The 13,376-nt window shown below is 38.9% G+C and overlaps 1 protein-coding gene across 7 annotated transcripts in view; it reads right to left on the bottom strand.

Annotated features, from left to right (window-relative positions):
• The window catches only part of TMEM45A (transmembrane protein 45A), a 124,635-nt gene that overhangs the window by 24,799 nt on the left and 86,460 nt on the right, over positions 1–13,376 (bottom strand). For 2 of the 7 annotated variants that reach the window (XM_066241119.1, XM_066241120.1), the window contains exons 2-3: positions 3,993–4,084; positions 3,756–3,899 (exon numbers count right to left, since the gene is read on the bottom strand). The exons of 3 other annotated variants lie outside the window; for them this stretch is intronic. The gene's annotated coding sequence lies outside the window, so the exon portion shown is untranslated. The remainder of the gene's footprint in view (positions 1–3,755; positions 3,900–3,992; positions 4,085–13,376) is intronic. 2 more of the 7 variants (XM_066241121.1, XM_066241122.1) reach the window with 1 other exon arrangement.

A 13,376-nucleotide genomic window follows, 5' to 3' on the forward strand; every position in this document is an offset into this window, starting at 1 on the left:
CCCCAGATGGTAACCCAGATGTATATACCAAGGAAAATCTATTGTAAATTCTTTTTACACGATTGCTGCATGTTGGAGCAATAATAAACAGAAATGTCCCCCAGTCTTGGCCAGTGATATGGAAAATCAGTCTTGAATTATTTAGGTTTTGAGTTATGTAAGCAGCCCTTTGTTCAAATGTATGGTATCATCAATGGAATAATGAAGAGAGAGTTCAAAATCATCCCTGTAGATCTTACTATGAAAGCGGACTTCAGTGTTCCCCTGGCCAGCAGAGTTCTTTATCTCTGTGGGTGGGTATTGGGCTTCTCAATTCAGGGCAGACCCCTTTGGGTTACTTCCACATCCCTCTGACACAACTGTGAAGTTTCAAGGAAGAACTGTAAAACTGACTCAGATGATAAAATTCTCTTAAATAGCTACACAAGACCCCTAAGGTACATTTCAGCACACCTCTGAATCATGCCAACCATCCAAGAGACTTGGACTAAATCAATCACATAGTGCTAAATGCAAGTTCTTGTCTTAACTCTAATTAGTGGTATGGATTGAGGCTTGTCTTTAACATTGTTGAGCTTTAACTCTTACTTAATAAAAAATTCTTTTTTAAAGGAAGTGGCCTACCTAGAGTTCCTTCCTGCTCAACCATTCTGTGACTCACTATCCTAACCACCATCTCCATCATAGTGTTACGGAATTCCCCTGTTTGTCTTGGTTTAGGCAACTCTCTGGGGTTGAAAAATACTTCTATGTATGACTGAAAAATACATCCAGACTGAAAATTATCTGAACTTCTCTGGGAAAAAAAATTGACATCTTTTAAGAAGCCTTAAAGTTTTCTATTCCTTGGCACAAGAAACCCACTTTTTGGAGTTTATCTTAAAAACATAATTAGAATTACAGGTACTAAATTAAACACAATACATGTCTAAAATTAGGAGAATGATTAAATAAATTTTGTAGCTACTAAAAGTAAAGTTTTCAAATAAATTATATAACCGTGGCTATATTTAGTGGAAAAAAATAGGATTTAAAGAAACTGAAAAGGGGTTTTGGATTCAGACTGACTAGTTATGAATCCTGACTTTACCATTTACTAGCTACATGACTTTGAGCAAGTTTTTTAACATTTAAGTGCCTCAGTTTCCTCTTTTGTAAAATGGGACAAGGAACACTACCCACCTCATAACATTAAAATGAGTTACTCCAAAGCAACTAACCCACAGTACTGTTAAACAAGCTTGTGTTATTCTCAACCCACCTCAAATTACCAAAATAAAACAAAAGTAAACTCAGTGAAATTTATAAAAAATTTTACTTGGATACTAACTGCTGAAAGGCAAGAAACATCTATATAATATTCTGGACTGTTATTCATGTACAGTCTTTAACATTTCTTCTGCTGTTGTCTCAAAGGATTAATGGGATCTTCTGTGGTTATTTAATTTCTTGACTGCAATTAAAGAATAGGTTTCTTGAAAGCAGGGACCATAAATCTATTCTTTCTACTCCCCCATGGACCTGGAGAGTCCCTTATACACAGTGAGGTTCTAAATTATCGTTAGTAATTAAAAGGACTGTGTTATGAGAGCTTGTGTAGCAAGAAACATTTATTTTAAAAATATCTTCATTCTGATGTTTCCCAGCACATTCTTACTCAACATACTCAAAAATTGAACTGATCAGAGTATCCACTCAGCCACTGCCAAAAAATAATTTTTTCCCAGTTGGCTATTTTGGTTAACACCACCATTCACTCACTTGCTCAAACTCAAAATATAAAAATCATCCTAGAATTCCCCTGTATCCCTGAAAACTCGTTTTTGAGACCTGTTGCCTCTACTGCCTTCCTCTAACCCCTTCCATTGTATCTGCTTGTGGAATCCTCCCTGGTGGCCTACAAAGGAGACTGGCCCCTTTATACCTTATCAAGGTACTCAGTTCTCATTCTAATGAATTCTTTCTGTGATCAGTTATTGAAGGTCTATCCTCTTCGTTAGCTTCACTGTTTACTAACACGTTGTGAGAAGCAAGCAACTAGGACCTCTCCTACAGTAGGAGCCTCCTTTTTTTTGAGGCTCCTGGTATATTTAAAAAGGAAGAAAATGCCAAAACAGAGTTACAAAAACTGTGATTGTTTCAATTTATCTAACAAATATTTTCAGCATACGTGTAAAATACATTATTCATGTTAAAGATAAAGTGAAAAATTAAGCTTGGAGTCATCATAAATCTACAAACTATAAACCAAATAATCTCCCTAATCCACCTCCACAATCAGGTAACAGGTTCCTGCTGCCCCAAGGGCTGAGTGAGCCAGCATATCTCAGCACGGCCGCTGGGATGTAATAGAGGGCAATGGGCAGTAGGTGAAGGTTTTTAAAGAGGGACAAGGAGTGATCGGAGTGTGTGTGTACAGGGGAGGGGGGTGAACCCTTGTTTCTACTTCAGTTAATAAAATTTCTGTACCTTTAACCCTTTAATCTAAAACAATCTGATGATTCCAATAATTTTTTGTTTAAATTTCCCAAAGAAAATGAGGTCCAAGTAGGCTTACTATATTTGCCTGACCTAATAGACCCAGTTGCTCCTGGAAGTGCAAGTGACATTCATTTCACTCTATTTTCAATGTAGAGAGAAAAGGTTGCTTAGCTCCTCAAATAGGACTTCCGTGTCATCTCCTGGAACACCGTTCTCCATAAATCCACCTTTTTGCCCCCTGTTTTACTATTTCCCACAGGTATAACTTGCTACTTGTAAAAGCCAAGTACTCCAGAGTTTGATTAGATCTTAATCCAAAGAACAGACACATTCCCTTTGGAAGGAGAACATAGGGCTTTTCTTCACCCACAAAGCAGAACATACCTGCCAGACAACCAGCAGAAACCTCAGGGAAAATCTCTAGGGAAGGAAACAAAAAGGTCCTTTGTCAACATCCTCCCTGCCTGATCTCATTACTTATAATCTCACAAAGGAAAGTGGTTCACCCAGGCCAAGATTCAACCACCAGCTTCTCGCTGCAGTTCATCCTAAAAATTCATACTCCTTCTCCATCTAAAAACCCTCTTCTTTTAATGACACCAAACATCATCTGAGCTAAAGATAAGATACAATTCCATCTGAGCTAAAGATAAGATACAATACCCATATTGGCCTCTTTTTTTCTCACTGCTCCTCCAAAACACACACACACTCACACACACACACACACACACGCACACGCACGCACACACACTTGCTCATTTACTCATCACCCAAAAGGGAAATATTTTAAAATTCTAGCACTTAGAGATAATATTGGGTAAATATTCTATCCCAAGATAGAAATTGGGTGTTAAGTGTTAATTCTGAGTATTACACTCACATAAACCACAGACCAAGCTAGTGCACAGAAAGAGGAAAATAGTCCAGAAAAAGGTATTCTGCAATTTTCTTGGTAGAATCTCAAATAACTAACTTCAATATAAAATGGATACCATAGGGAAAACAAACTAAAAATTTACCTTGAGACATCACTAAAATAAAGTATTCTTAAATCTTAATTAGTAACTCATATTTCAAGATACACCTATAAATTCCAGCACACTAAACGAGTTTGAACTATTTCTTGAGCCTCATCTTACTGTTTGCCTTAACACTCAGAGCAAAACATATAAGCATATGTGCCTTTCAATTTTTTTGATTCTCCATCATTTCATACTAGCACTTTCTCTCTCAAATTTTACTTTTGAAAATTTTTCTTAAACTATCCTTACCTTCACACTTTCTCAATGTCAAGTTCAACTCAGTTCTCTTCTTCCAAGAATGTATGATGGTTCCAGTCAAGAAGAAAAAGCAGATACTGATTGGTCTAAATCAAAAACTCTTCCTCCGTGGAGACTAAACCAATGTGCTCATATCTGTCAGAATGAAGTCGAACAGATAAGTCTTCAGAATGTCACAATGCCGGCATAAATGTGAGTCGAGGGACCACACCCTTTAGAACAACCTACCTTTTTATCTACACTTGTGCCATAGAGTATTTCTCAATGAGATTCACCTTGTCACCCCGCCCACATGACCAGTAGCTTCAGTCATGTAGCACCTGTTGTGAGAACCAAAGACAGTGGGTCATGTGTGATCTTTGCTCTCTCTCTTCTATGCCATCGAGATGAACATAAGACAAAGAGAATGGTTATGGCAGCGGTAACATAATAGGGCCTGTTTGTCAAGTCCTATAAAGACAATCCATTTCTTAACTTACATGACCTCAAGCAAGAAATTGCCACAAATGCCAGGGTTGGAGTCATGACCCAAACCAAAGTTACAGGAATAACAAAAGATGATGAAACAGGATTGTTATAGATCGATAATGAAGTTCACTTGCTCTCAAGGAATACACGATCTGGTAGAGAGATATTTGCACAAATTATTCTAAACCAACGTGAGGCTTGCACAAAGTGAAATGGGAACAAGGGAGAAGAGAGTCTGACTCTAACCTGTATAGCCGGCAACTGTTACACGTCTTTATACAAGTCCTATCTTTCTTCTCAGTGTTAAGTCCTTGGTGAGCAAGGGCCGTGTCCCCTGTAATGTTTCTACCTAGTTAGCACTCAATAAGTAGCCAGTGGGTGATGAGCTCCTGCCTGGACTCCACCTCTGCAAAATACTGACTTGGGTGGCAACCAGTATTAGAAACAAGGCATAATAGTTAGTTAAATGCAGGTTCCTGGACCCCACTTCAGATCTACCAAATCTATCAGTGGGGGCAAGGAAGGCTCTAGGATTCTAAATTTCAACAAGCTCTTACCAGTTGATTTTTATGTATTCTTTGTTCTGAGAACCAGAATATGGCTTACAGTATATGGGAACAAGCAGGCTGACACTATAACAGTAAGATTTAAATGTGACATTCCCATCACCTTACCTCAGAGGCCATTTGTCAACTGACAGTGTCATACACCCTGATGTGTTTGTTCATGGTGGGCGGAGGTGAATGGCTCAATACTGTTCCTGGGGCTAGAATAATAATCTGGCTCTGTCACAAGACAATAACCATTCTAGAGTGTTGCCATTATAGTTCCTTTATTTTATCATGTATTATTAAAATATTATTTTATTTTATTTTGATCTCTTCTATACCTCTGTACCCCTCTCATGATCATGTCATGTCCGTGTGACGTGGACAGTTCTTAACCAAACATCCAGAATGACAAACAGAACTGCAAACTTGAAAATATGATAGATGGTGATGCAATCTTAAGATTTATGTCTTAAGAAAGAAACCAATGGACAGAAAGTAAGCACAAAAGTTATGTTGCATCACCTGCCTTAACCAACTCTTCAAAGTAAATTGAAGTCTGGACTATTTCTGTTAGTAATGTTGCACTTGAGATGGGAAGGAAGCTCGCATTTATTGAACATCTAGTATGTGTTAATAACTTTTCAGTTATCCTATCTTTGAGACAGCTCAAGGAAGTATTTCACCACAGGTATGTGGAAACTGAGACTCAAAGAGATTTTTCTAACCTACTCTAAGTCATAAAGTTAGTAAAAACCAGAGCTAAGATTCCAAATTCCTTATATAATAATATCTGGTTCCAAATCTCATACTATTCTCATAGATAAGGGCAAAAACTAGAAAATGTCTATGTATAACCCATCCGATAATCTTCATCAGTCACTTCTGAGTAGGTTAAACACTGTAGGGCAAAGGTTTTCTCCTTCTGGGACTTTCTATTACTGAGTTGTCAGCACATGTAAAAGACGTAAAGCTTTGCATATATTCTGAGTATTTACCTACTACTACTTAGTCAAAGTCATAGTGCACAGGGCTGCCAACAACAAGGAAGACTGGGCTGAGTAGTCTTCAAGGATTTCATTTGACAAAGGTCTAGAGATGCTAGAAAGAGGTATCAGTGATGCGGTAAGAAACTAACATCGTCATTCTACACTTCCAGGCTTCATGCTGCTTCACAAGTTCAAGTCAATGAATGATGATTGAGTACTTCCTGAACATCAAACGCTCTGCTTAAAATTAGCAGGGACTCCATTGAGCAAGAATATTCATTTTCTATTGCTGCTGTACTCAGCTGGAAAATGTTCTCCAGTTTTAAGAAGCCACATGATTAGATTAGGTCTGCCAAGATAATCTCATCTCAAGCCCATTAATTTAACCACTGCTGCAAAATCCCTTTTGCAAAGTAAGGTAACAATCACAAACTCTAAAAATTAGAATATGGGAGGTAGAGTGGAGACATTCTGTCTACCACTGCAACATGTAAAGGTTTATATGTGTCAGGATAAAGAAGACAAACACATATGATTGTGAAATACCAAAGAGATGAGCTAAGATTTATGGTAAAGGAATAAAATAGTAGAAATGTGCTGAACCCCTTTATTTAATTCAGGTGCAGGAGTAAGCATATGGCAGGGTATTAGAAGACTGGAAGAGACCATTTGAGCTGGACCTTGAAGAATAAATAAGATTTTGAAAGGGAGAAGTAAAAGGAAAGCACTCCCGACATAGGGAACAAGAGAAATCAGTTCACAATGGCAGAAACATACAGGAGATGTTGAAGTCACTCTTACCATGGGAGTAGGAGACAAAAGAAAATACAGCTGGAACCCCCACATATATGAGAAGTTGGTAAGTGGCAGAAATGACAATACAAATTACCAATCAGTGGGGAAAAAAGTGTTTTTACAATTAAGTCTCTAGTTATAGATAAAAATTAAACTAGATTCAAAAATAAAATTTAACTGAATTAAAAACCTAATTGTCAGAAATCAAATTTAAAACTTTTTTTTAATTATGTGAGAAAAGGGGAGGCAGAGACAGACTTCCACATGTACCCCCACTGGGATCTACCCAGCAAGCCCCCTATGGGGCAATGCTCTGCCCATCTGGAGCATTGCTCCGTTGCTTGGCAACTGAGCTATATATAGCACCTGAGGCAGAGGCTATATAGCCATCCTCAGTGTTCGAGACCAACTTGCTGGAGACAACTGAGCCATGGCTGTGGGAGAGGGGAAGGGGGGGAGGGAGGAGGGGGAGGGGAGGAGAAGCAGATGGTCACTTCTCCTGTGTGCCCGAATCAGGAATGGAACCCTGGACATCCACACGCTAGGCCAACGCTCTACCATTGGGCCAACTGGCCAGGGACTTAAAATTTAAAAAAAAAAATATTTGAGCCTGACCTATGGTGATACAGTGGATAAAGCGTTGACCTGGAATACTGAGGTAGCCAGTTGGAAACCCCAGGCTTGCCTGGTCAAGGCACATATGGGAGTTGATGCTTCCTCCTGCTCATCCCTGCCTTCTCTCTCTCTCTCTCTCTCTCTCTCTTTCTTTCTCTCTCCTGTCTCTAAAATGAATAGTCTTTTTTTAAAATTCTTTAAATATCTGAAAAGTTTCTGTGACCTTGGGATAGGAAAGATTGCTTTAAACAGGATACAAAAAGTAAATAATGGAGGAAAAGACTGATAAATTTGAGCACATTAAAAATTAAAACTTTTAAATATGAATGGCAAGGAAGCACGAAAAAAGATGTCCAACATAATTAATCATCTGGGAAATGCTAATTAAAATAACAAACACCAATACACATTCACTAGAATAGCTAAATTTTAAAAGACTGACAATACTAAGTATTAGCAAGGATAGGGACCAATTGGAACTCTTATACTCTATAATGAGAACACAGAATGAAAAGCAGTTTGTTATTTTTGAAAAGTTAAATATGCATTTACAATTTCACCCAGCAATTCCACTCCTAGGTATTTATCAAAGAGAAATTAAAATTATGTCCACACAAAGATTTGCACATGGATGCTCATAGCCCCTTTATTTATAATAACCAAAACCTGGAAACAACCCAAATGCCCATCAACTCGTGAATGGACAAAGTGATACATCTCTAAATAAAAACAAACAAATTGTTGTAAAAAAAATAATAATAATAATTCCCTGATGAATCTCAAAAGCATTACACTAAGTGAAAGAAACAAGAGGGAAAAAAGCACACACCACATGGTTTCTTTCATATGAAATTCTAGAAAACACAAAACTGTAGTGATAGGAACCAGCTCAGTGGTCATCTGAAAGCAAGGGGAACTGGATTGACTGCAAGGAGCATGAGGGAGCTTTTCAAGGTGATGGAAATAGTCAATATACTATATTGAATGTAAAAAATAATTGCACAAGCTTACACACTGTCAAAACATCAAATTACATACTTAAAATTTCAAAGGGAACTTTATTGCATATGAATTATACTTCAATGAAGCTGATTAAAAAGGGAGAATAGACTTCTTCTGCCCTTCCTTCTCTCCTGCTGCCTGGAACGTGACTGTAGTGGCTGGAGCTTCTTGGTCACTGTTTTAGAAGACGAGGATAAGGCCCATTTTCAAGGGAAGGAGCAGTGAATATAGAAGATGCTTATTCTTAACAACTCTGTTGATCTACCATTCTATCCCTGAACGCTGTTTTCATAACTATTTTATGTGATATGGAAATTAAATTCTATCATGTATAAAAGAAAAAAAAAGTAAGTCTATTTTGTATAACAACAAAAACTTAAAGCTTTTATATGTCAAACTAATAGCTAAGGCCCTGGCCAGTTGGCTCGGTAGAGCATGGGTCCAGCATGTGGATGTCCCGGTTTGATCCCTGGTCAGGGCACACAAGAGAAGCAACCATTTGCTTCTCTACACTTCCCCCTCTCCCTTCTTTCTATCTCTTTTCTGATCCTGCAGCCAAAGCTCCATTGGAGCAAGTTGGCCTGGGTGCTGAAAATGGCTCCATGGCCTCTCCTCAGGCTCTGGAATGGCTCCAGTTGCAACGGAGCAACGTCCTAGATAGGCAGAGCATCGTCCCCTGGTGGGCGTGCCAGATGGATCCAGGTCGGGCAAATGCAGGAGTCTGTCTTTCTTCCTCCCTGCTGCTCACTTAAAAAAAATACAATAAATAAATAAATAAAATAATAGCTAACATTTATCTATTACTTTCTGTTTACCAGTCTCCATTTAAGTAGAAGCTCTGAAATTTTAATTCATTTAATTTTGACAAAAAACCTCTGAAATAGGTATTGTTATCTTTCCAATTATGCAGGTAAGGAAACTGATACATAAAGAGGAACTAAAATGTTCAAGGTCATGCAGATGATAGTAACAAAACTGGATTCATATCCAGCCCTGGGTCTACAATAGCTTTACCACAATGGTACTGTAAATAAAGTTAAAACACGTGACAGAAACTATTTGCAGTAATGTAACTGAAGAGGACTGAGTAGAGAGAATGTAACTTTCAACTAGGAATCAGAACAATAAAAACTGCTTCCCACCCAACTTGTGGCAAAAAATAAGCATAGACAATTCAAACACAAGGCAAAACCTTAATGTCCAATAAACTTATAAAAAGATGTTCCATTTCACTAGAGACTGAAGATAACGGAATTTAGAGCTGAGGTATTTTTCATCTCTTAGACTGTCAAAATTTAAAAGATCTATTATATCAAGCGTTGGTGAAAGTGTGGGGAAATGGAAGCACACATACACTACTAGAAGTGTAAACTGACATTACCACTTTGCCAAGCAATTTGGCAGTAGCTTAAATACCTGAAGTACACGTTCACCCACAACCGAGCAGTATCGTTTGTAGGACCTACCCTAAAAAAAAATCATATACACATCCTCTTGAGGACTGTAAAAAAAAAATCATTGCTGCATTGGTTATAGTGACATAAAATTAGAATAATCTGAACAACCAACAACAGAAAAGTAAAATAATCATGAAGTGCCTGACCAGGCAGTAGCACAGTGGATAGAGCTACACTGAAGACCCAGGTTCGAAACCCCAAGGTCACCAGTTTGAGCATGGGATCATAGACATGACCCCATGGTCACTGGCTAAAGCCCAAAGGTCGCTGGCTTAAATCCCAAAATCGCTGGCTTGAGCACAAAGTCGATGGCTTGAACAAGGGGGTCACTGGCTCTGCTAAAGTCCCCCCCATCAAAGCACATATGAGAAAGCAATCAATGAACAACTAAGATTCCACAACTATGAGTTGATGCTTCTCATCTCTCTCCCTTCCTGTCTGTCTCTATTTCACACACAGTCTCTCAGTAAAAATTAAAAAATTTAAAAAATCATCAAGTGACACATACACAGTATAATATGATATTACAGTTTAAGATTTCTTTTTTTTTTTTTTCTTTGTATTTTTCTGAAGCTGGAAACGGGGAGAGACAGTCAGACAGACTCCCGCATGCGCCTGACCAGGATCCACCCGGCACGCCCACCAGGGGCTACGCTCTGCCCACCAGGGGGCAATGCTCTGCCCCTCCGGGGCGTTGCTCTGCCCCGACCAGCACCACTCTAGCGCCTGGGGCAGAGGCCAAGGAGCCATCCCCAGCGCCCGGGCCACCCTTGCTCCAATGGAGCCTTGGCTGCGGGAGGGGAAGAGAGAGACAGAGAGGAAGGAGGGGGGGTGGAGAAGCAAATGGGCACCTCTCCTATGTGCCCTGGCCGGGAATCGAACCCAGGTCCCCCGCACGCCAGGCTGACGCTCTACCGCTGAGCCAATCAGCCAGGGCCCAGTTTAAGATTTCTTAAAAGCATTGAATCAATATTTAGGAACATGAACAGATTTTTAAAGCATTAGGTTGAATAAAATTTGCAAGTTACAAAACACTTATAGTTTGATACAACTAATGTATTGTTTTCAAACACTTGAAAAATAATACTATTCATTGCTCATGTTAATATATGAATATAACAATATAAAAGCAGAGTTATGCACTAATAATAGTGGTTTCCTTTGGAGAAGGTGAGAAAGAATAGAACTGAGGGATGTCAAAGGGTACTTTAACTGTAATATTTATTTTTATTTAAAAGTAATAGAAACGAAGCAAATAATGCAAAAATCAGTTCTGTATGGTACAAACACAAGTATTTGTCATTTATATTTGTGCTCCTCATTTTTTTAAATTCATAAACTTTATTATTAGAGAATTTTTCGGTTTACAGAAAATTGAGCAGAAATTAGAGAGTTTCATGTTTTCTCTCCCCACTGCTCTGAGTTTTCTAATTAACACCTTGCATTTTTTGTTTTATTAAACTTATTGGGGTAACATTGGTTATAAGATTATACAGATTTCGAGTGTACATTTCTCTGATACATCATCTGTATATTGCATTGTGTGTCCACCATCCAAAGTCAAATCATCTTCCATTACCATACAGGGAAGGGCAAAAGTAGGTTTATAGTTGTATGTGAAACAGAGTTTATTTTTGTATTACTACTTACTGTTTTCCATGCAAACATCTGTGAGCCTATTTTACCCCGCCCTGTATATTTGGCTGTTTACTACCCCATCCCCCTTCCCTCTGGTAACCATTATACTGTTGTCAGTATCTCTGAGTATTTGTTTGTTTTTCTAGTTTTAATTGATGAATCAATCTTGATATATTATTATTAACTGAAGTCCATAACTTATGTTAGGGTTTACAATTTGTGTTGTACAGTTCTGTGGGTTTTGACAAATGCATGATGTTATGTATCCATCATTACTGTATCTTATATACAAAGAACTCATAAAACTCAACGACAAACAAACAAACAATCCAATAAAAAAATGGGAAGAGGACATGAACAGACACTTCTCCCAGGAAGAGATACAAATGGCCAACAGATATATGAAAAGATGCTCATCTTCTTTAGTTATTAGAGAAATGCAAATCAAAACAGCAATGAGATACCACCTCACACCTGTTCGATTAGCTGTTATTAGCAAGTCAGGTAATAGCAAATGTTGGAGAGGCTGTGGAGAAAAAGGAACCCTCATACACTGTTGGTGGGAATGTAAAGTAGTACAACCATTATGGAAGAAAGTATGGTGGTTCCTCAAAAAACTGCAAATAGAACTACCTTATGACCCAGCAATCCCTCTACTGGGTATATACCCCAAAAACTCAGAAACATTGATACGTAAAGACACATGCAGCCCCATGTTTATTGCAGCATTGTTCACAGTGGCCAGGACATGGAAACAACCAAAAAGCCCATCAATAGATGACTGGATAAAGAAGATGTGGCACATATACACTATGGAATACTACTCAGCCATAAGAAATGATGACATCGGAACATTTACAGCAAAATGGTGGGATCTAGATAACATGATACGAAGCGAAATAAGTAAATCAGAAAAAACCAGGAACTGCATTATTCCATACGTAGGTGGGACATAAAAGTGAAACTAAGAGACATTGATAAGAGTGTGGTGGTTACGGGGGGAAGGGGGGAATGGGAGAGGGAAAGGGGGAGGGGGAGGGGCACAAAGAAAACAAGATAGAAGGTGACAGAGGACAATCTGACTTTGGGTGACGGGTATGCATCATAATTGAACGACAAGATACCCTGGTCTTGTTATCTTTGAATATATGTATCCTGATTTATTGATGTCACCCCATTAAAAAAATAAAATTATTTATTACTGTATCTTAGAGAATATGCCACAAAAGTCTCCTTTCCTTCACTTATTCATCCCTCCCTTCTTCCCCTTGAGCCCATGGCAACCAGCAATCTCATTTTTTTTCTCTATTGATTTTAGAGACAGGAATAGAGGCAGAGAGAGAAAGAGAAACATCAATTTGTTGTTCCACCTATTTATGCATTCATTGGTGATTCCAATATCCTGACTGGGGATTGAACCCGCAACCTTGGCTTGAGATAACACTCGAACCAACTGAGCTATCTGGCAGGGCTTTTTTTTTAATACAGTATGTGGCCTTTTCAAGCTGATCCTTTTACTTAGCAATATGCATTTAAATTTCCTCCATGTCTTTTTTTTTTTTTTTTTTTTTTTTTGTATTTTTGTATTTTTCCGAAGCTGGAAACGGGGAAGTAGTCAGACAGACTCCCGCATGCGCCCGACCGGGATCCACCCGGCACGCCCACCAGGGGGGATGCTCTGCCCATCTTGGGGCGTTGTTCTGCGGCAATCAGAGCCACTCTAGCACCTGAGGCAGAGGCCACAGAGCCATCCTCAGCGCCTGGGCCATCTTTGCTCCAATGGAGCCTTGGCTGTGCGAGGGGAAGAGAGAGACAGAGAGGAAGGAGGGGGGAGGGGTGGAGAAGCAGATGGGTGCCTCTCCTGTGTGCCCTGGCCGGGAATCAAATCCGGGACTCCTGCACCCCAGGCCGACGCTCTACCACTGAGCCAACCGGCCAGGGCCCCTTCATGTCTTTTTATAGCTTGATAGTTCACTATTTTATTTCTGAATAATATTTCATTGTATGCATGCACCACTGGGTTGTTTTTTTTTTCTAATCCATTCACCTTTTGAAGAGCATCTTGGTTGCTTCCAAGTTTTGGAAATTATGAATTAAACT

This window comes from Saccopteryx bilineata, chromosome 8, assembly GCF_036850765.1.
Source record: "Saccopteryx bilineata isolate mSacBil1 chromosome 8, mSacBil1_pri_phased_curated, whole genome shotgun sequence".
Taxonomy (NCBI): domain Eukaryota; kingdom Metazoa; phylum Chordata; class Mammalia; order Chiroptera; family Emballonuridae; genus Saccopteryx; species Saccopteryx bilineata.